The sequence below is a fragment of the Stegostoma tigrinum genome, chromosome 37 (genome assembly GCF_030684315.1).
Source record: "Stegostoma tigrinum isolate sSteTig4 chromosome 37, sSteTig4.hap1, whole genome shotgun sequence".
NCBI classification, from domain to species: domain Eukaryota; kingdom Metazoa; phylum Chordata; class Chondrichthyes; order Orectolobiformes; family Stegostomatidae; genus Stegostoma; species Stegostoma tigrinum.
In genome coordinates this window covers 20,539,068-20,562,942 of record NC_081390.1, presented here as the reverse complement: position 1 = coordinate 20,562,942, position 23,875 = coordinate 20,539,068, and the positions used below count along the sequence as shown (strand labels likewise).

Genomic DNA, 23,875 nt, shown 5'->3' with positions numbered 1-23,875 from the left:
CAATTTACACACAAGGAAGCAATTACCTCCACACAACTCAAAAAAAACAAACAACAAAGTGTAGATGCTGTAAATCAGAAACAGAAATTGCTAGAGAAACTCAGCAGGTCTGGCAGCATCTGTGGAGACAGAAAGCAGAGTTAACATTTTGGTTCCAGAACTCTGCAGAAGGGTCACTGGACCCAAAAATACACAACTTTTTGTCCATTCTTTTTTGGGACATGGACATTGCTGCTAAGGTCAGGGTTTATTGCTGATCCCAGGGAAATTTCAGAAAGCAGTTAGGAGTCAATTCCATTCCTGTCTGGAGTTACATGTAGGCCATACCAAGTAAGAATGGCAGATTTCTCTGCTCTAAGGTAATGGGGCCTTTCATAATAATCAATGATGGTCGTCACAGTCACCATAATGGAGAGGAGATTTATATTCCAGATTTATTTGTTGAGTTTAAATTCCACCAGCTGCCATGGTTGGATTTGAACCCATATTCCCAGAACATTACCATGGGTTACTACTCCTGTGATATTACCACCATCCTAATTCAAAGTGTACATGCAGTCACAACCCTATCAAGTATATTGGGGAGGCCACATCTCCAATACTGTAAGCATCTTTGGTCTCCTTGTTTAAGGGAGGGATGTGAAATGTGTTGGAGAGGAGATTAATAGTTGGGATGAAGAGGATGAGGAGATGGTGGATAGGCTGGGTTTGTTTATGCTGGAGTTTAGAAGAGTGAAGGGTGGTTTGTTGAAGTACATAAAAAGGTCCTGATCATTCAGAGTCAAGGTGGTTGTAGAAAGGATTGTCTCTCTTGTGGCTGAGCCCAGAACCAGGGGTTATTGTTTTGAAATTAGGGGTCGCTGTTTTTTTGAAAGGGTTGATGGGGAGAATTTTTTTTCCCCCCTCTTAGAGGATTGCGTGAATTTGGAACACTCTTTACCTCAGAAGGTGGTGGAAGTGAAGTCACTGAACATTTTGAAGATTGAGTAGATCCATTCTCTTACCGGATGACAAACTAACCTCATCAGGGGTAGATGGGAATGTGGAATTGAAAGCACTGATCAGCCACGATTGTATTAAATTGTGAAGAAGGCTCAAAAAAAAAAGCTGAAATGACTCACGAGTAGAAGTAGCCCATCGAGTCAACAGCACAGGAACAGACCATTCAGTTCAACTAGCCCATGCCAAACACAATCCCAAACTAAACTAGTCCCACCTGCCTGCTCCTGGCTCATATCCCTCCAAACCTTTCCAATTCATGTACCTATCCAAATGTCTTCTAAGCACTTAAACAGTACCTGTACCCATCACATTTGTTAGAAGTTCATGCCACCCATGAACCACTGTATAAAAATGTTGCCCCTCGTGTCCTTTTTAAAATCTCTCTTCTCACATGAAAAGAATGCCCCCTGGTTTTGAATTCCCCCACCTAAGGGAAAAGGCCCTTGACATTCATCTCATCTTTGCCCCTCATGGTTTTACAAAACCCAACGAAGGTCACTCCTCAACCTCCTATGCTCCAGTGAAAAAAGTCCAATCAAACTCTCAATTCCTAGAAGCATGCTACTAAATCTTTTCTGAACCTTCCCCAGTTTAATAATACCCTTCCTATAGCAGGGTGACCTGAACTGCACACATTACTCCAGAAGCAGCCCACCAATATCCTGTACAACCTCAACATGACATTCCAACACCTATACTCAAAAGGTTCATGTTTGCTTGTAAATGTACAAAGATAGTGAAGTATCACAAGATGGCATGCCTCCAATTTGTAACTAATTGAACAGGTTTCCAAATTTATTCAAGATAATAGAAACCTATGTCCTCTTTTACAATTGTTCTAAAAGCAACTTGAGATTAGTAACAAAAACAGAAGTTGCTGGAAAAGCTCAGGTCTGGCAGCATCTATGGTTTACAAAATGTGGCTTATAAAAATCAGACCTGAAACATTAACTGATTTTTTTTTCCTCCACAGATGTTGCCAGACCCGCTAAGCTTTTCCAGCAACTTTTGTTTTTATTCCTATTTACAGCATCCGCATTTCTTGGGTTTTTTGTGAAATATACTAAACCAATGCTGCTCAACACAATCTAAATAAAATCTACTGAGCTCCACGAGACAACGGAGCAAAAGGCTAGACTTGAAAATGTTCCTGAAATACATACGACAAGAAGTTTGCTTTCAAAAGTTCCTTAGTGAATAATTATTTATGACAGAAGATTGCAGTATGGTTCACTAGGTCAGTACCAAAGCATTCAGTGTCAAAAACACATTGAAATATCTGGGCCAGTCAAGGTCAGAAACAATCTTTCTGAACCTGGCAGGATTAAAGTTTACCCAATTACTTTGCAGCATTAAAAACCGAAAAACTGCGGATTCTATGGATCAGGCACAAAAACAGAAACTGCTGGAAGCGCTCAGCGGGTCAGGCAGAATCTGAGAGAAGAAATCAGAGTTAATCTTTCAGGCCTGGTGACCCTTCCTCAGAATTTGTTTTTGTGCCTTTAGACGTTCTAGGCTGGAGTTCATTAGACAGGGGGCTCCCTCGTAGACAAATCCAATAACAAAGGAAATCTTCATGGAAAACATGCCCATTTGTTCAGTGAAATGCCAAGTGCGTGAGAGATGGGGTATGGTGTCAAGTGGCTAGGGTGTCAGGTTTGTGAATGAGAGCTTAGGCTAAGTCAGGGGACAGGCAATTGTCAGGAAGGATGTGGGGTGATGGGTCTGACAGTCAAAAGGGGAGGATGGGAGTCAGGTTGACAAGTGGTTTGGGTAAGACAGTGGCAGCCTTGGAGAGAAGGTACAGTCGGAGTGGCTGGGTGTCAGAGCTCCTGGGCTCAATAGTTATGCAGGAATTAGAGTAGGTTTTAATCTGATAACTTTTTCTGGCCAAGTATTAAGTGAGTCAGAACCCTCCCGAGTTCCCCAACTTTAATGGATTCTTTCAGAACGTTCCAGACACAGGGGAATTGTTCATCAGATAATTCAATTTCCCAGGCAGTTCCCACGGAATCTGCTATAACCAAGGATTCTACACAGTCCCAAAGTTCCAAGCTCCAAAGTCCTACTGCAGTCTGTGCTGCTCTGGTGACTGGCAATCATCACTGGGTGAAGTGCAAAAATTCTGGGTAACAGTCACTTGGCCCAATTCTGATCTCGTTTCAGTTCCATCTTTCCCGATCCTATTTTGTCTTTTTCATTAGGGGGATCTTGCTGAGAATACACTTACTGCTGTAGATCAATGTATATCAGAGACTCCAAATCAAAAACTATTTCACTGGAGGCGGCCCTGGATGGACGGACGGACGGACGGACATGTCGTCCATGGAGTGGGAGGGGGAGTTTAAAGTGGTTCACAACTGGGAGATGCAGTCGTTTGTCACAAACCGAGCGTAGGTGTTCCACAAAGCGGTCTCCTCCAGTGCCACCTGAAGGTTACAGGAACAGCACCTCATATTTCGCTTCATAACCCTACAGCCCAATGGCCTCAAATTTGGACTTCACAAGCTTCAAAATATCCCCACCCTGATCTCATCCCAAAACCAGCTCAGCTTGTCCCCGCCTCCCTGGCCTGTCTGTCCTTTCTCACACCTATCTGCTCCTCCCACCTCACTGGCCAACCCCCACCCCCACCTACCAGGCTCATCCCCATCTCCTTGACCTGTCCATCTTCTCTTAACTTACCAACCCCCATCCTAACTCCCCACCTACATTCACCTTTACTGGCTCCATCCCCGCCTCCTTCACCTGTCCAACTCCTCTCCATCTACCTGCTCCTTTACCTATCTTCCATCCGCCTCCCCCTCTCTCCCTATTTATTTCAGAACCCTCTTCCCCTCCCCCATTTCTGAAGGAACATCAGCTTTCCTGCTCGGGCTGCTGCGTTCATCCAGCTCTACACCTTGTTATCTCAGCTTCCCCAGCATTGGCAGTTCCTATTATTTCAACGTTGATTTTAATATGGCACCCCAGGAAATCTCCAGGCCCTGTGTCAGCACATCATACAATCTGAAAAAACATTTTTAAAAAAGTGAATCGCAAAATTCCAACTGGACCCGTCTCAGACAAACATCTCAAACTGCTGCGACACAGTCCAAGGATTATAGGGAAAACAGCTGAGACCGTCTCCCCTCCCCCAGCCCTGCAACTGTTTACATTGCATCCATGAGAATGTATTGTGATTCAAGTTAATTTAATCCTGATTAATGCCCTCAAATCATGTGACAGGATATCAGCTGGGATTAACCGTGAGGGAGACAGACACAAAGTTCAACAGACAGCGTGCTGCAGAGCACGGAGGCTTCATAACGTCGACCAACCACTAATACAGCACACAAATCAAGACCTGAAACAGAGAAAGTCAAAAATGCAGTCACTGAGTATCAATGCTCCCGTACGTCCCATGCTAACCAGGAGGCTAAACTGGCCACAGTGGGTAGATGTACAAGTGTAGAATTCAACATTGAAGGCAATACAGATCTTAATAAAGGAGCTCAATGAAGGCCATTACCTTATGGCTTTTCCTTGATGGGAAGCTGGGGAGGCAACAGCCTAGTGGCGTTATCGCTATTAATGCAAAGACCCAGATTGAAATCCCACTATGGCCAATGGTGGAGTTTGAATTCACTATTTCGAAGAAAATGTCTGGAATTCAAGAGTCTAATGACGACCATGAATCCATTGTCATTTGTCAGAGGAAACCCATGTGGCTCATGAATGTCCTTTAGGGAAGGAAGCCGCGACCCTTACCTAGTCTGGCCTACACGCAACTCCATACCCATAGCAATGTTGTCTTTTAATTGTCTTGTGGACCATTAGGGATGGGCAATAAAGGCTGACTCAGCCAGAGATGTCCCCACTCCATGAATATTTTAATTAAAAAAAAAAGGTTGTGTGGTTAGCTTTGTATGCTCGCATGTGGTATGTACCTGGAGTAGTGGCTAGAGTATCTGGCAACCGGAAAGTTAGTTAGTTGTCAATGCTCATTATCTGAGCTTAGAGAAGGATACTGAGTAAAGCATTCATAAACCAGAACCCTCAGACAGTGAAATTGAAGAAAGAAACATGTTCTCTGCAGTAGCAGCCAAAATGTTAATGCCATTTCTGACAATGGGAACAGGAAGCAGTAATGGAGGTCCTTGCACCTATTCCATCATTCGAAAGGTCATGGCTAGTCGAAGATCTAACTCCATCTACTAACTCTGGCTTTAATATCATTAGGTAACAAATATTCATTGATCTCAAAATTTCACATGATCAATTAATCACCATATCCACTACAGCGTTCCAAAATTCCATCTGGCGTAATGTGTAAAGGTGCTTCCTGCCTCCCCTCCTGAAAATTCTAGCTCTAATTTTCAGACTGTTCACCAAGCTGGTAGCTCCCACCGCCGCACCCACCCCACCTTTGTGTCTTAGGTTCTTCCAATGGTCAAAATAATTTCCCTTCATCTACCTTATTTGGTCCTTTTAATATTTTGAAAGCACTGATCAATAACCTGATGACCTACTAAAATCCAGGAAATGCAATCCTAATCCGGATAAGCTTTCCTCGTAAAGTCATAGAGAGGTACAGCATGGAAATAAATCCTTTGGTCCAACTCATTCATACCGACCAGATATTCTACATTAAACTAGTCCCCATTTGCCAACATTTGGCCCAAATCGCCCTAAACCCTTCCTATTCATGTGCCCATCCAGATGTCTGTTAAATGTTGTAACTGTACCAGACTCCACCACTTCCTCTGGCAACTCAATCCATAGATGGACCACCCTCTGTGTGAAAAGGTCCCCCCTTAAGTCCCTTTTAAATCTTTCCCTGCTCACCTTAAACCTATGCCTTCTGCTTCTGGACTCTAACCTGGGGAGGAGACCTTGGCTATTCACCGTATCCATGCCCCTCTTGATTTTATAAACACCTAAGGTCACTCCTCAGTCTACGACACTCCCAGTCTATTCAGCCTCTCCCTGTGGCTCAAACCCTCCAAACCTGGCAACATCCTTGTAAATCTTTTCTGAAGCCTTTCAAGTTTAACCTTTGGAATGCACGCACAATCTGATCAATTAAAACTGCATGCCTCCAAGGCCAATTATCAGAAAGTATGGCACCCATACTTCAAAATGTGTCCTGACCACATCTGTGGACAATCTTCATCTGAATGGCAAGTGAGACTGTTCCAAAGATCATTGAGCTGTCCTACTGCAATAACGCAGTCTGAAGAGGAGATGTATGTTGATAGTATTTATAATTATCCACACGATATTGGAACTGTTGTACTGAATCCTAAAACATGCAGGTTGGATGGATTGGCCATGGAAAATGGAGGTTAACAGGGATAAGGTGTGGGGTGGGTGGTGGGGGGGGGGGGGGGGGGGAGGAGGGGGGGAAAGAAGTCAGCAGGTCTGGGTGGGATGCTGTTTGGAGGGTCAGTGTGGACTCAAATGGTCTGCTTCCATATTATAAAAAGATAGATAGAATCCTCCAAACCCTCCCACAATTCTGTTCTGGGCCATCAGGATAGATAATGTGCTCAAGACAATTTATGGGCCTGTGAGTTGTCTATCGCCTGACTTGTACAAAATGCAACATTTATCAAATACTCAGTTTGGCAGACTCAGCAGAACTTGCTGTAAAACAACTAGAGATAACATTGTAATTACAAGGACTGAAGTGTTGCTAACTAAATACTGATTAAAGATAAATGCATATGGACATACACACAAACACTTAACAGAAAACGCTGAAGGCGAGTCTAAACTATTCTAATGGAGCCCATCTCTGAGGGATTATTTTTACTCCCAACAGGAAGTTTTATCCCACCAACAATTATTTGGAAATGATGCCGAGGTGTCCAGGCAATTGCTCGAACGTTTTGACTAACAGTTGGCTACATGTGGCATCAATTTCACATACACACTAAGCATTTAAACCAAAAAAAGAGTGATGGGCTCCTTTCGGTTACCAAGCAACCTATTGAATAAGAGAGTCTTAAATAAGGTTGAGTCTAGGCTAACGACTGACACTCCTCTGATTTAAAACTAAAGATTGTTCACTTCAGCTAAATTCAAATGGGTTATTTTATCTTTTGTATATTAGTTGTGGCCCATGTGAAAATATATCTCAACAGATATCAGCTTCAAAAGGAATTATTAAAATCCAAAAAGACAGGTCAAATGAGCTATAATCCAAGGGAGCAAAAGCTATAAAGGAGACTGTTAAAAACCAATTACTTGTGAGCAAGGAATTGAATGCTTTTGAATGTGATTTGTTTTAGATTTATTGGCAAAGTGAAAACTTGTGCCCCCAGTCGAAGGGGAAATTATTCAGTATGCAGTGTAGTTTTTTTTCCCCCCCCAAGGGTCACTGGGTCAAAATCCTGTAGATGCTGCAGTTCACCAACATCATCTCATTGGCTGCAAAAAAAAATCCAACCTAGCCCGCACCGCTCACATCCTGCGAAAGAATTTTATAAAATTTTTTAAAGTATTTTCAAGTAGTTTAAAATAGGACTACTCATCTGGTGGATTGGCGCTACAATTTCTCACTCTTAAATGCATCAAGGAATATTCAAAACAATTCGCCCCCCACCCCCCACCCCACACCCATTACGTTACCCAACTGCATTGATTCATGGCAGATTTAAGACCATAAAACACAGGAGCAGAATTAAGCCTTTCAGTCCACGAAGTCTGCTCTGCTATTCGACCATGGTGGATATGTTTCTCCACCCCATTCTCCTGCCTTCTCCGAGTGAACCTTGATTCCCGTACCAAAGAAGAACCTGTCCAATTTTGTGGTTATCAACATGACAACGGATTTGCAGTGAAGCCCAAGGGAAGTGGAAAACCCTCCTCGGGCACAATTTGCACTCAGATCACGAAACTAGAAAAATTTGGCCTTCTCTGCCTCAGTGATGCAGCAAGAGCACAGTGTATTCTTATTTCTACGTTACTGCTGTCAGAGATTTAAGTCAGACAGGTCCTTCGAGAAGGACTAGGAGGTTAGTTGTAGTAAATCATGAGCCATGTTCACTAACGGAAACCAAAGATCTCATCAGTTTAGTCTCTCATCCGTTGAGGGATTAGAACAAACAAGTTCTCAGATTCTCAAATCAGCCAGGGAAAACACCAGTCACTGTCGTGACAAATCAAAAGGGACTCATTCTTTTTTGTAAAAAAAATTATGTAAATGTTTCAAGTGAATGAAAAAAGCAGCTTGTCCTTCTCTTTCCTTTCACACACAACAACAACAGCTGAGCAGCTTCCGAGTCTGTTCTGGCAGACGACCAAGAGATGGTGGAGAGTAATGGGGGTGGGTTTTCAATCAATGAGAGAAGTACAAGCAGACACCCACTCGAGAACACACTTGGCTGGGCCTCACCGTGCAAGTTATTTATGGATGTCTCACTAATAGAAATGTGGCAGTAACCCAGTTCTGCTGCAGCATGTACCTTGTAATCTCTCCATTTCCCTTGTGAAAGATCCTCATCCAACAGGAATCACAAAGCCTTCTGCATTCTTTCACTCTGGAAGCATTAATAAAACAGGAATGAGCAATTACTCAAGTACTATGAAGGGCTTTTGAGAGAACGGACCAGGAGAAATGCTTTCCATTGAGAGGGAGGCCAGTAACCAGTGGAGATGGTTTTATAATAATTTATAAACAAATCAAAAGTGGGGCAGTTGTGGGAATGAGATTTTTAATGCTGCAGATTGTGCTCCGAAAGGACAGTGGAAACAGATTCAATAATAACTTTTACAGAAAGGAAATTCAATATATATTTGAGAAAGGAAACAAAACATAGCAGTTCTTTAAAGAAAGTGCAGCAGGAAGGGGCTGAAATTGATAGCTCCTCTAGAGTGCTGGTCCAAGCATGATGGGCCAAAAGGCCTCTTTCTATGCTGTATAGAAACATAGATAAGGCCATCACACAAGTGCTAACGTTCAGACTACATGGGTTTGATTCCCACCACAACAGAAATCCTATGATGGTTCATGGGAATCTGCCATCCTTGGCCTACATGTGACTCCAGACCCACAGCACTGCGATTGACTCTTAACTGTCCTCTGAAACAGCTGAACACACCACTCAGTTCAAGAGCAATTAGGGATGTAAATGCTGGCCCTCCCAGCAACACACACTTTCCATGAACAATTAACAAAAAAGAAACTCTACAAACCTTTGAATATTTTTCTAATCGCCATTCGAAAGGTACCACTGAACCCACATATAGCATCCCTCAAGCAGCATATTCCAGATTACGACACACTGCATTTTTCCCAATGTCACGTCTGCTCCTTTTCTCATTCTGGGTCCTCTGGTCTCAGGAAAGTTCAGCCAAAAAGTGACCAACAAGTGATGGGTTCCAAGAGTAACTTTCATGATTTTGACCACCTCTGTACAAGCTGTGACCAGCATTAAGCCTCTGGCCCAGAAACTGACTCTCTTTCGATGTCTCTCTCTCTCCCTTTTTCTGTCCAAATATAGCAGTGAAGAATTCATTGAGGACATGGACACGAATTAAGTTTGAGACAAATGAGAACGAGATCTGGCAGGGCGCAATGTAGCCGTTCTGGTATCTCTCCTACAAAAAGTTAAAGTTACTCCTGCAGGTTCTAGAGGAGTAAAGCATTGCGAGACAGCTTCAGATGACGACATTACCCTGAAGTGTGCCAAAGGAAGAAACCACAAAAAAGTAGAGGCTGTATGATGGGGAACTGGAAACATGTCCAATCAGAGGCAAGTATCATTGTTTCAAAAGGCCATGTCCCATCGTGTCCTCTCGCCTCTAGTTTTCACCAAGTCAGAGATCCACTTTGGTCAGCTCTCTGGTACCTCACTCGGTCAGATATTTTTAAATTCTGGACTCAATCCTCTCTTTCCTGAGAGGAGGATGATGATCATTACTGTACCTCTGCCACTGGTAAACATTCATGTTGGTCAGGGACAAAGCAAAGCTGCCGTGTTCTACATGGGGTTACTCACAATACCTTGTACAGTGTAAATACAGACAAGATGTTGCCCCTCCTAAGGCCAACACTATCCAACTGGAACAAAAACAAAGTTGCTGGAAAAGCTCAGCAGGTCTGTGAAGGAGAAAACAGTTAACATTTCGGGTCAGTGTTCTGAGGAAGGGCCACTGGACCCAACACATCAACTGTTTTCTCCTCCACAGATGCTGCCAGACCTGCTGAGCTTTTCCAGCAACTTTGTTTTTGTTCCTGATTTACAGCATTCACAGTTCTTTTGGTTTTTACCATCCAACGGGAAACTGGCTATCTTTAATCAACCTTTTGGGATGTATAAATGACACACCTAGTAATAGACACACTGTAAAAGTGACATACATAGTCGGAAGAACTTACAGAATCAGAACCCCCACAGTGCGAAGAGGCCATTTAGCAAATAGTGTTTGCAGCAACCCTCCAAACAAATCCCAGCCAAACCCACCATATCCCTGTAACCCTGCATTTCCCAGGGCTAACCCACCTATTCTGTACCTCCCTGAACACTATGGGCAATTCAGCATGGCCAATCCACCCTAAACTGCACATCTTTGGACTGTGGGAGGAAACCCACGCAGACACAGAGTACGTACAAACTCCACAGACGGTCGCCCGAGGATGGAATTGAGCTGGGGTGTCTGACGCTGTGAGGCAGTAGTTTTAGTCATTGAGCCACAGGGCCGCCCCAACTTGAGCTCAGACTTTGTGACCCAGAAGTAGGGACATGACCACTGTCACACGACAACAGCTCTACTTGTTCTTTCTTTCTCCCTTGCTCAGCCATGCTATTACACCTCTCTGGACTTTAAATATACCACAACCAAATTGCCCATGTTACTTATTAAATGAACAATTAACAAGCATTATCCACTAAGGACAAAGGCAACAATGACCAAACGTAAGGGAGGGCAAGGAAAGAGCATAGGTGTTCTTATCTGTGTCCCCTAATCTTTCCCCAGTTAGTATCAGGCATTCTTAAACCATAACTAGAGCACACAGTCAGCAGTTGCTGACACAGCACACTGAATATTACCATAACTGACCCAAGCATAGGGTCAATCCCAGAATGTTCCAGCACGGTGTCATAAGGTCAGAAGTAACACCAGGGACTTAAGGTAACCTTTCACAATCTCACTTTCCAGAACACACGAGTATAAAAAAAAACAGGAGCAGGAGTAGTCCATCTGACCCACCCATCCACCATTCAGCAAGTCCATGGCAGATCTTAGAACAAGAACAGAACAGAATCCCTACTGTGTGAAAGCAGGCCAATTTGACCCATCAAGGCCACACCATGCCTCTGAAGAGCCTCCCACCCAGACCCACACCCCAACCCTATCCTTGTAACTCTAATTCCCATGACTAATCTACTGAACCTACAGTCCCTGAACACTACGGGGCAATTTAGCATGGCCAACCCACGACACCGGCACATTTTTGGACTGTGGGAGGAAACTGGAGCACCCGAAGGTAACACATGCAGACACAGGGAAAACGTGCAAACTCCACACAGACAGCCTCCCAACAGTGGAATCAAACTTGGGTCCCTGGCGCACTGAGGCACCATGCTTTTCATAGACTTAGCTCCAGGTACCTACCCGCTCACGATAACCCTTGATGCCTTTACTATTTAAAAATCTTTTCCATGAAAGCATTCGAGGAGGCAGCCACTGCTGCTTCACTGGGTGGGGAATTCCACAGCTTCATAACCCTTTGGGCAAACTCGTTCCTCCTCAACTCAGTCCTAAATCTGCTCCCCCCTTATTTTGAGGCAACGTCCCCTTGCTCTAGATTCACCAGTCAGTGGAAACAACCTTTGTGCTTCTATCTTATTTATTCCCTTCGCAATTTTATCCATTTCCATTAGACCCACGCTGCCCCTATTCTTTGAAATTCTAATACTATAGTCCCTCGCTTAAGCTCAGCAAGCAAAGCCTGGTACACCTCTACTGGGAATTAGTCTACGTCAGGAGCTTAAGTTTCCACAACCTCTCATTAATTGTACATACACCTCAGAGTTCTTCATGGGTGGGGGTATGGTGGAGAAGAAATGTTTGAAGCGATAGAAAGCAGCCAATGTAAGGAGGCTTTCGACTGACAACATAACTGGGTCGAGGCCAGAATTCCAGAGAGAAGGAATATGCGTATCGAAAGTTAGATACCGGGTGGAACAGAGTTGCCAGGATAGTCATGAGTAATTAAAAACGTGGGGCTCAGCTTGGACTTAACGTGCAGAGAGTAAGGCAGAGGGATTTTACTGGATTACAAGGAACAGGGCAAACGTAAGATCATAAGATCATCACCGAGACCCATTTGCCAGCATTTGGCACATATCATAGAATACAACAGCACAGTACAGACCCCTCAGCCCTCGACGTTGTGCCGACCGGTCATACCGATCTCAAGCCCATCTGACCTACACTACTCCATGTATGTCCGTATGCTTGTCCAATGACGACTTAAAATGTACCTAAAGTTGGCGAATCTACTACTGTTGCAGGCAAAGCGTTCCATTCTCTTACTACTCTGAATAAAGAAACTACCTCTGACATCTGTCCTATATCTTTCACCCCTCAATTTAAAGCTGTGCCCCCTTGTGCTCGCCGTCACCATCCTAGGAAAAAGGCTGTCCCTATCCACCCTATCTAACCCTCTGATTATTTTATATGTTTCAATTAAGTCACCTCTCAACCTTCTTCTCACTAATGAAAACAGCCTCAAGTCCCTCAGCGTTTCCTCGTAAGACCTTCCCTCCATACCAGGCAACATCCTAGTAAATCTCCTCTGCACCCTTTCCAAAGCTTCCACATCCTTCTTATAATGCGGTGATCAGAACTGTACTCAATCACCAAGCACTACAATATTCTCCAAGACCTTCCTATTCATGTACCTATCTAGATGTATTTTAAAATATTGTAATTGTACCTGCCTCCACCATTCTCCTGGCAGTTCATTCCATGCTCACACCACTCCGTGTGAAAATATTGGTCCCGAGTCCTTTTTAAAAAAAAAAAAAAAATCACATTTCTAAGACTCTAAATCTTTCTCCTCTCACCTCAAACCTCTGCCCTCGAGCTTTGGACTCTCCCACCGCTAGGAAAAAGACAGTGGCTATTCGCCCTATGCATGCCCCTCATAATTTGATACGCCTCCAAGCCACCCCTCAGTCTGTGAAGCTCCAGGGGAAAAAAGCGCCAGCCTATTCAGCCTCTCCCGATAACGCGAACCGTCCAGTAGTGGCAACATCCTTGTAAACATTTTCTGCAACGTCTCAAGTTTAACATCTTTCCTATAAAAAGGGTGACCAGAATTGAATACAGTATTGCAAAAAAGTGGCCTCACCAATGTCCTGAACTGCTGCAACATGACATCTCAACTCCGATACTCCCTGTTCTGACCCATTAAGGCAAGTGTGCCAGATGCCTTCTTCTTTACCACCCTGTCTCCCTGTGATTCTACTTTCAAGGAACTATGTACCCACACCCCTAGATTCAGCAGCACTCCCTAGGGCCCTACCATTAACTGTATAAGCCCTGCCCTGGTTTGCCTTACCAAAGCATAAACTCTGCTTTCCTCTCCACAGATGCAGCAGAGTGGCTCAGTGGTTTGCACTGCTGCCTCACAGCACTAGGGACCCGGGTTCAATTCCACCCTCGGGTGACTGTCTGCATGGAGTTTGCACATTCTCTCCATGTCTGCGTGGATTTCCTCCCACTGGCTAAGCTAAATTGCCCATAGTGTTCAGGGATGTGTAGATTTGGTGGGTTACAGGGGGATGCGTCTGGGTGAGATGCTCTGAAGGGGAGCGTGGACTTGTTGGGCCGAAGAGCCTGTTGTTTCCACACTGCAGGGACTCATTCCATGAAAATGCTGCCAGACCTGCTAAGGGTCTCCAGCTATTCCTATTCCTCTCTCAGATTTTCAGCACCCGCAGTTCTTGGTTTATTTCTGAAAGCACTACAGGTTTTGGTGAGTGACAGATTCATTTTAATTTTGTCAAGATTGAGTCGCGATAAGTTGGGACTCTGACCAGTTTGGACTGGAACTGACAGTCGCCAGCGTAGAAAGGACTTCAGAGCCAACGGCACTCAGGAAGAGCTGGAGTTAAATATCATCAACTGAGAAATTACCGACACCAGCCACAGCACATCAAAACAAACATTTTACAGTCAGCGCTAAAAGCAAGGCGCAGTATCAGGAGATGTCAATTAACAAAGCTTTAGACAGATGATGCAGCAAGGGTCTAGGCCCTAAAAGTCAGCCTTCCTGCTCCTGAGATGCCGCTTGGCCTGCTGCGTCCATCCAACTCCACGCCTTGTTATCTCAGTAGTATCCTCTACTGCGTTCCTCAAACAAACTAATTGAAGAACCAGTGACGTGGCTGTGACCTATAATGACAAAAACAGCTTGACTTTACCTGGCAGTTTTATAGTGTACTCCCTCATCCCAGAATAGAGATGAACATCAAATAGAGAGATGAACATTTGCATTGCTGGTCAGACTGGTTCTGATCCTGCTGTGCGATTAACATCTCAAAACAGGCCGATTAGAAAATATCTCCCGCAAGTTGCGCACGCCTCAGCAGAGAAACAGGACGACTTGTCAATCTTGGCAGCAGGCCTAGCAAACAAGGCAATATGTATCAAGCTGTAAACAGTTAGAACTCCTGCTTTCAAAACACCAACCATAGGCAGTGATGATATGGCAGCTCCCTCCTTTACGTTCACATTTGACATACAGAGTTACATAACTTAGAATAACCCTTTCCGAGCTGCACAATCAGCTTTGCACACAATGCGCCAAAGGTATGAACAAAGTAGCACTTTGACTTTTTGTGGCCAAGAATGTGAGAAGACTGAGCTGTGAACAAAGACTGGCAAAACACAAAAGCAAGCCGAATTCCTGAGCCTCTTGTATCAACGAGCTCATGGCTGTAAGACAAAAGAGCAGAGATAGACAGTGGTATAAAGCAATATACAGCCGAAATAAACACATGACGCCTTCAGGCGATGAATATCAGCACCAAGACTGTAATGATACATCTTTCAACTGTCTAAATTATTTACCATGTTTACAATACACACGAGTCAGAACAACCCAAAGTCCATAAGGACAACAAGTGCTAGAAAACAATGAGCATCTCGCTGGCATAGCAAGGATTCATTTTGTCAGGGTGGGATTAAATGTATTTTGATGAGTTTGAGTAGAAGTGTAGGCTGGCATCGAAAGAGTGGAAATGCTGAGGACTGAGAAAATGTACCAACTAGGGGGCAAGACCAAGAGAATTTTCCATTTCTCTTTAAAACATCTCTGGAGCTTTCAGTTGTGGCTCAGTGGATGGCAGGCTTGCCTCTGGAGACAGGAGATTGTGGGTTCAGGTCCTGCTCTTGAGATTTCAGTTTCTAGGTTGAAATTCCCATGCAGTACCGAGGGGAATGTTACACTGTTGTTCTCCAGATGGCTTGGCTACGCCAGAAGTGCATCGGTTTATTCAGATGCAAAAACTATCAGCACATTACATTGAAGAACGGGCAAGTTGTTTCCAGTGTCCAAATTGAATATTTACTCTTCAATAAAACAGATTAAAAGCAAAATACCACAGATGCTGGGAATCTGAAATAAATGATGCTGAAAAAATTCAGGTCTCCTCAGAGAGAAACAGAGCTATAACATTTTGAGTCCCAGCCTGACTTATCTTTGAAGCTAAGCACTGGAAAACCTCAATTTCAAAGAAAGGTCACACTGGATTTAAAACACCAACCACTTCTCTCTCCACAGAAACTGTCAGGTGTGCTAAAGTTTCTCCAGCATTTTCTGCTTTTATTCCCAAAACAGATTATTTGGCCAAATTGTCAAATTGCTGTTTCTGGGACCTGTTTCTTGCTGCCTTTCCAACAGTAAATACACACAACACCTACAAAAAACATTTCCGAAATGACTGCCAGACTACTGTGAACTCTTGGCATCAGGGTAGCCCACAAACCCACCAACACACTAAAACAGCAGCTAATGAACTTAAAAGACCCTATACAGACAACAAATAAAACGAACGTCATCTACAAAATACCCTGCAAGAACTGTGACAAACACTACATTGGACAAACTGGCAGAAAGCTAGCCACCAGGATACATGAATATCAACTAGCCACAAAACGACATGACCCACTATCACTCGTATCCTTACATACAGATGAGGAAGGACACCACTTTGATTGGGACAACACATCCATCCTAGGACAAGCCAAACAGAGACACGCATGAGAATTCCTAGAAGGATGGCATTCCAACCGAACTCCATCAACAAGCACATTGGCTCCAAATCAATCTACCATCCTCTGAGAAAAAGAACAGGAAATGACATCACCAACCCAAGGAAACCTAACCAGATAAATACAAAACGGGACATAACACCAGCGCTTCATCGGAGGCTCACTGATGATGTTACCTAGAATGGTGACAAAACGTCTGAAATCTAACCTTCCAGCTCAGCGAGCAAACTCACATCCAGACACACAACATTTAAAAAAAAAAAGGCACTCCATGATCTGTAACTTGTGTTGGAAAAGAGAGTGACCTGAAGCAATAAGAGATAACAACTGCAGATGGTGGAGAATCCAAGATAACAAAGCGTGAAGCTGGATAAACGCAGCAGGCCAAGCAGTATCTGAGGAGCACAAAAGCTGACATTTCAGGCCTAAACCCTCCATCAGCCTGAAACGTCAGCTTTTGTGCTCCTAAGGTGCTGCTTGGCCTGCTGTGTTCATCCAGCTCCACACCTTGTTAACCTGAAGGAATAACACTGGCTCTCCATATGCTGATGGCCAGGGTATTTCCAGCAGTTTCTGACATTTCCTTCAAGACTCAACTAATTTTTAGTCATATTTTCCAGATGGAGTCTGATATTTTGTTCAATTATATCACCTGCACTGTGAGAAGACACACTTGCCTCCTGACTGCATTTGTGCAGAGTGTATGCGAAATCCATCCTACTCCACTGCCAAAAAAATCATTTAACTACAATCCGATGAAAGTACAGAGCATCTAAAGCCCAAACAGATTGAACACAGAGTAAATATTTAGTAATGTAAATAAATGCTCCCTTTTAATCAGGTCATTCTTTGTATTGCTAGGGTGTATTGGAATCTCAGGCAGTGTGCCAAGGTACACATGCAGTACATCAATGTGACTATATGCAACTGAGGGCAGTAGGCTTAAAGCACATATGTAGACCTCTACGATACTCAGTAGGTAGCCTGGCCTCATTTCACTCTTTTGAATAAGAGTCACACTGGACTGAAACATTAATTTAGAGCCATAGAAGACAGGAGCTAGAGTAACCCATTCAACCCCACACTGCTTTTCAAAATGATCATCAAGCTTAATACTCTAATCCCACATCCCTTCATCTCTCTAGCCTCAAGAGCTACACCTACCTCTTCCTTGAAAACACCATGTTTTGGTGTCAACCACTGATTGGGAATTTCACAGGCTCACCACTCTTTGGGTAAAGAAATATTACCTCATCTCAGTCCTAAAGGTTTAGCCCTTATCCTTAAACTATGATCCTTGGCTCTGGAATTCCCCACCATTGGGAACATCCTTCCTGCATCTGACTGGTCTAGTCCTGTTAGAATTTCATAGATTTCTAGGAAATCACCCCCACCCACTCATTCTTTTGAGCACAAACCAAACCAGTTGGTCAATCTCTCCTTTTGCATCAGTCCCACCATCTCAAGAATCAATTTGGTCAATCTTCATTGCACTATGGCAAGAACATCCTTCCTCAGGTAAGGAACTCAAATCTGCACACAATATTCCTGATGTGGTCTCAGCAATACTCTGGATAATTGCAGAAGGCTCTCTCTCCACAGATGTTGCCATACCTGCTGAGAGTCTCCAGCATTGTGTTTGTACAGATGCTGGAAATCTGAAACATTTTGTTTTTATTTAATCTTTGGATTAAGCCTGCCCCTTCGCAGGCTGTAAAGGACAACAACGAAATTTACTTTTTGAAGTGGAGCAGGGCATTTTCCTGGTGAATACTGTCGTGCAATATTAATTCTTCAATCAAAACAAATCTGTCAAGCAGTCATTCAACTCATTGTTTGAGGGACCTTGTTTTACTGACATGACCAGCTTGATTACTCCTCAAAAAGCAACGCACTGGTATTGGATCTCCTGTGTCAATGAGAGGGGCTACATAAATGCAAGTGCTTGTTTCAAACTACTGACTGAATTGAGCCGATATGAAACAGAAGTCAAGACCGGGGCAAATCAGCCTCAATCCTGTTTAACAGTCAGGCTGAATGACCTGAGTCAATCCTCATTTTTATGTTCTGACGTACTTCATTGCCTCTTTCCTGTGACAGACTAATTAAGGTTCCAGCTGATTAGAACATAGGAACACAAGGAGGCCAAGTAGCCCATCGGGTCTGTTCAACCCTTCAAATTGGTCAAGGTTAACATCAGCTACCGAAACCCACCTATTTTCCATGCCTCTCGGCAACCTTGCCTAGCCATACTCCACTGACACAAAGTCACCTTCATCATCAGGTCTGCAATTTCTTTCTAAATCCACCGTTACCCAACCCAGTCCCAGAACGTGTTTGTACGCAACGGATCTCGAATCCAAATCCAAGCAATCCCCTGCTTTAACCAGAACGTGTCTGACTGGAGTTTGGGGAAGATGGTGGTAAAAGTATGAAGAGCTGAAATCACTGATCCCTGCAGCGGTCAGGCAGGGCTTGCTGGATCCCAGCGTCCACTGCTGTTTATAATCGGAGCTTTCAGTCAGAGGCTTGTAGATGATGTGACTGGCTGTCATCCAAAACAAACAAAAAAGGAGAAAGCTGGTGGGAGGAAGTCAGTATGGACTGGGTTGGATAGAAGAAAGCAAAAGGACTGAAAGAAAAGAAACAAAAACTAGAAAAGGAGTTGCAATTCATGATATCCAAAACACAAGACCATGAATGCTTTCTAGCTTTTCTCACCATTCAATTACAGTTGACTGCATCTCAATCCACTCTGTCACTTATAACCCTCACCCGTTATCACCCACTGCCAGGAGCTTTTATTCAAATTTTTTTCTTTCAAAGCTGACTTTTATTCTGCTATTCACACCCATATTAGACCAATGCTTTGTCCTTTCTCTACAACCATTTCAACTAGCGAGTTGAGAGAAGATTTGTAGCTCAGGTTGAGTTTCTGGATGTGAGTTTGCTCGCTGAGCCGGAAGGTTAGTTTTCAGACGTTTCGACACCATTCTAGGTAACGTCATCAGTGAGCCTCCGATGAAGTGCTGGTGTTATGTCCCGCTTTCTATTTATATGTTTAGGTTTCCTTGGGTTGGTGATGGAGCAGGAAATGGCATCACCAACCCAAGGAAACCTAAACAGATAAATAGAAAGCGGGACATAACACCAGCACTTCATCGGAGGCTCACTGATGACGTTACCTAGAATGGTGTCGAAACGTCTGAAAACTAACCTTCCGGCTCAGCGAGCAAACTCACATCCAGAAACCATTTCAACTCTTCACCTTTTGTTCTAGGATGCCTTCAAAAGCTAATTAGCCTGGCCGCCTGCTTTCTGTTTTGTCTGACCTGACAGTCCTCTCCTTCTCAGTGTGAAATCCATCATATTGTCATCGTTCATCCACTCTGCAGAGTCAAACTGGGCTCAAAACATCACCTTTGTTTCTCAGAGTTGTACAGCACGGCAACAAACTCTACGGCCCAACACATCTATGCTGACCGGATATCCAAAAATAATCTAGTCCCATTGCCAGAATTCCACTTGCCACAGCTGTGGAGGTCCATGTGGGAAACACCTTTCCTTTGGGATTAAGGAAAGGAAAGGTAGACATGTAATGGGTTTAATGTTGTTAAAAACAAAAGGGATAAAGGGAACATCCAGGATCGGGTAAAGAACGAGGTGTATTAGATAACAAAAAAATTTTGCTGTCGACTGCATTGGTCCAAGATGGGTGTGAATGGCAGAATAATGAGCAGATCTGCACAACAGCAAAAATCATTATGATTCAAACCAAAATCTGATTTTAAGATTGAGAGTCCTTGCTCTGGATTTCCCAAAGGAAATGTAATCTCTCTAGATATACTTGAAAATAACAACTGGATTTGCTAGTATCAGTTAGATCACCTCAAATTTTTGTCTCTTGCCATGGCCATGGGTCAGCTCTCCCAATTACTGCAGACATTTTTAACTTGAAATTTCAAAATGTTGTTTTTCAAAAATAAGGCCAATCTATAGACAGAAATGACTGAAAATGTAAATTAAAGTGGCCATCTGGAGAAAGAGACCGCAGAATGTCACATCTACAGCTATGAAGAAGCTTCAAACAACATCCCATCAAAAGGGAAAGATTAGTCAGAGCAAACTGGACTGTGATTTCGTGGTTAAAAAGATAATGAAGAACTTCTAACCCATAAGACATAGGAGCAGAAATTAGGCCATTCAGTCCATCGAATCTGCTCCACCATTGGCTAATAAGTTTCTCAGCGCCATTCTCCCCGTAACCCTTGATAATCAATGACCTGGTCGCCACAGTCTTTCGTGGCAATGAATTCCATTGATTCACCACTCTCTGGCTGAGGACATTTTTCCTTATCTCTGTTGTAGAGGATTAGATTACCGACAGCGTGGAAACAGGCCCTTCGGCCCAACAAGTCCACAACGCCCCTTGAAGCATCCCACCCAGACCCATCCCCCTATGACCCACACACCCCTGAACACTACGGGCAATTTAGCATGGCCAATCCACCTAACCTGCACATCTTTGGACTGTGGGAGGAAAGCAGAGCACCCGGAGGAAACCCATGCAGACACAGGGAGAACGTGCAAACTCCACACAGTCAGTGGCCTGAGGCTGGAATTGAACCCGGGTCCCTGGTGCTGTGAGGCTGCAGTGCTAACCACTGAGCCACCGTGCTGCCCTTCTTCCCTTTACTCTACTGCATCCTAGTCTGTCCTGCCAACAGAAACATCCCCCAACATCCACTCTATCCAGACCGTTCAGAATTCTGATCTAACCTCCATTGAGTATAGGGCCAGGGTCCTCAAAACATTCCTCATAGTTAATCCTTTCATTCCTGGAACCGTTCTTGTGAACCTCCTCTAGACCTGCTCCAGGGCCAGAACATTCTTCCTGAGGTGTGGGGCCCAAAATTGCTCATAATACTCTGTGGTCTGACCTGAGCTTTATAAAGCCTCAGAAGAAGTATATCCCTGCTTTTGTATTCTAGTCTTGAAATAAGTGTCGACGTTGTATTTGCCTTCCTAACTACTGACTCAACGTACAAGTTTACCTGAAGAGAATCCTGGACAAGGACGCCAAAGTCCCTGAATATTCTCCCCATTGAGAAAATAATCTATGACTCTATTCTTCCTACCAAAGTGTATAACCTCACGCTTTCCCATGTTGTATTCCATCTCCCACTTCTTTGCCTATTCTCCTAACCTGTCCAAATCCTTCTGTAGCCTCCCTGCCTGCTCAATACTACCTGTCCCTCCACCTGTCTTTGCAAACTTAGCCAAAATGCCAACAGTTCCTTCATCTAGGTCATTAATGTATAAAGTTGTGGTCCCAACACAGACTCTTGTGGAACACCACTAGTCACCAGTTTCCATTCTGGCAAGGACCTTATAATCCCCACTGTCTGCTTTCTGCCAGGCAGCCAGTCTTCTATCCATGCGAGCACCTTGCCTCTAACACCACGGACCCCTATCTAACTCAGCAGCACCCTGTGTGGCACCTTGTCAAAGGCCTTCTGGGAGTCCAGGTAGCTAACATCCATTGGCTCTCCCTGCTCTAAACCTACTTGTTACCTCCTCAAGGAATTCCAACCAATTTGTCAGGCATGACCTCCCTTGATGAAGCCATGCTCATTTTGCCCTATTTTACCATACACCTCCTGGTATGGAGAAATCTCATCCTTCACAATGGACTCCAAAATCTTACCGATGACTGAAGTCAGGCTAATCGGCCTGTAATTTTCCATCCCTTGCCTTGCTTCCCTCTTAAAACACTAGGTTACATTAGCAATTTTCCAGATCTCTGGGATCCTCCCTAACTCTAGTGATGATCTTCTAGGAATCACTGAAGCCACCACTATCTCCTTCAGAACTCTGGGGTATAGCCCATCTGGTTCAACAAGCAGGCTCTTCCTGAAGATTGTCTCCAAACCACAGACACATTATGGGTTGTTCCCTTTGAAGAATACACAGGACAGGGCCTAAAAGGGCCTGTCAGTAGGGGTGTTGGAACAGTGCTAGTAGGGTTGAATGTTCTCACGTGTACTAGCCTAGATTCAAGCTTTACCTTGCAGTGAAGGTTACAGTCCAAGTACTATGCCCTAGTCACCCCCATGTTCTTGAATGCTAACTGTCAGCTTGATAGCAGTCACAGGAATCAGAACCACAGAATCTGAACCAGACTGTCAGCCCAAGGATCAGGAAACCAATTGGTAGACTACCAGCATCAACACGACCGGTAACCCCCACAGCAATAACCACAATGTTCATCTAATCACTCTTCAGGAATAATTCAGAAACTTGTCCATACATCAGCTTCTTTTTTAAAACTTTCTGACCTCGTCACTATCCTATCACAAAGTCATTCTTTATTTACACATGCACAGTACATGAAACTGACTCAGCTAGCTCAGAGCCCAGCTCCTAAGAGTGTCAGCAGAACCCCTGTTTATATCTGTCAGCCTGGGCTCCCTGATTGGTCCAGGTTAACAGCCCCCCAATCAGGGAAGTCATTCAATGAGATCCACTTGGTTGACCTTACTATGATAACCTCAGCCAAAGCAGGAACTGAACCCGTGCTGTTGGTGTCACTCTGCATCACAAACCAGGTATCCAGCCAAGTGAGCTAACCAACACCCAGTTATTTAGGTAGAAAGTGGAAAGCGAATGGAAAAACACGGATTCGCATTGAGTCTTTTACAAATTTAAAGACGTTCCGGACCACTTCAAAACAAATAACGAACTTGTTGCTTTGAAGTGTCAATTAGGTATTATTGGAAATATGGCTGCCAGTTTGCATACAGCAAGCTCCCACTAACAGCAGTGTACTAACAGATCATCTGTTTTTGTGAAGTTGATTAAAGAATGGGTTTTGGTCAGGAGACCATACAAACAGAAAGAAATAAGCCCCTCGGCCCCTTGAGCCTATTCGACCATTCAATAAAGTCATGTCTGATCGGATTTCTTCAGATTCCCATCTGCCTTGATAAACTTCTCTCCTTGCTTACTAAGAATTCATCCATCTCAGCCTTGAAAATATTCAAAAAAAACTCAGCTTTGAGGAAAAGAATGCCAAAGACCTATAACCCTTTGTGAAAAAGAATATTTGAATCAAATAGACAAATACTTTTCTTTAAATAAAAAAAGTCATCACTAGTTCTAGTTCTTGTTTCTAACTACATCATGTTTGAGCCCCTCAGGGTCTGATAGGTTTCATTTAGTTTGCCTTGTAAACTTCAGAAGATACAAGCCTAATGTTCCCTCATGAAACAAGCATTCCATTCTAGGTAATAAAATGTGAGGCTGGATGAACACAGCAGGCCCAGCAGCATCTCAGGAGCACAAAAGCTGATGTTTCAGGCCTCGACCCTTCTTCAGAGAGCTGATGAAGGGTCTAGGCCCGAAACATCAGCTTTTGTGCTCCTGAGATGCTGCTGGGCCTGCTGTGTTCATCCAGCCTCACATTTTATTATCTTGGATTCTCCAGCATCTGCAGTTCCCATTATCACCGATTCCATTCTAGGTATTGGGTCTAGTAAGCCTTCTCTGAACTGCTTCCAATGTATTTACACCCTTCCTTAAATAAGGAGGTCAATAC

At 43.8% G+C, this 23,875-nt stretch overlaps 1 protein-coding gene across 10 annotated transcripts in view; it reads right to left on the bottom strand.

The window, feature by feature from the left end:
• Nucleotides 1-23,875, bottom strand: part of LOC125467477 (PH and SEC7 domain-containing protein 1-like) — a 193,198-nt gene that overhangs the window by 137,724 nt on the left and 31,599 nt on the right. The window contains exon 1 of one of the 10 annotated variants that reach the window (XM_048563339.2): nucleotides 8,454-8,528. The exons of the other annotated variants lie outside the window; for them this stretch is intronic. The gene's annotated coding sequence lies outside the window, so the exon portion shown is untranslated. Of the gene's footprint in view, nucleotides 1-8,453; nucleotides 8,529-23,875 lie in introns of those variants that run through there. 10 annotated transcript variants of the gene reach the window in all.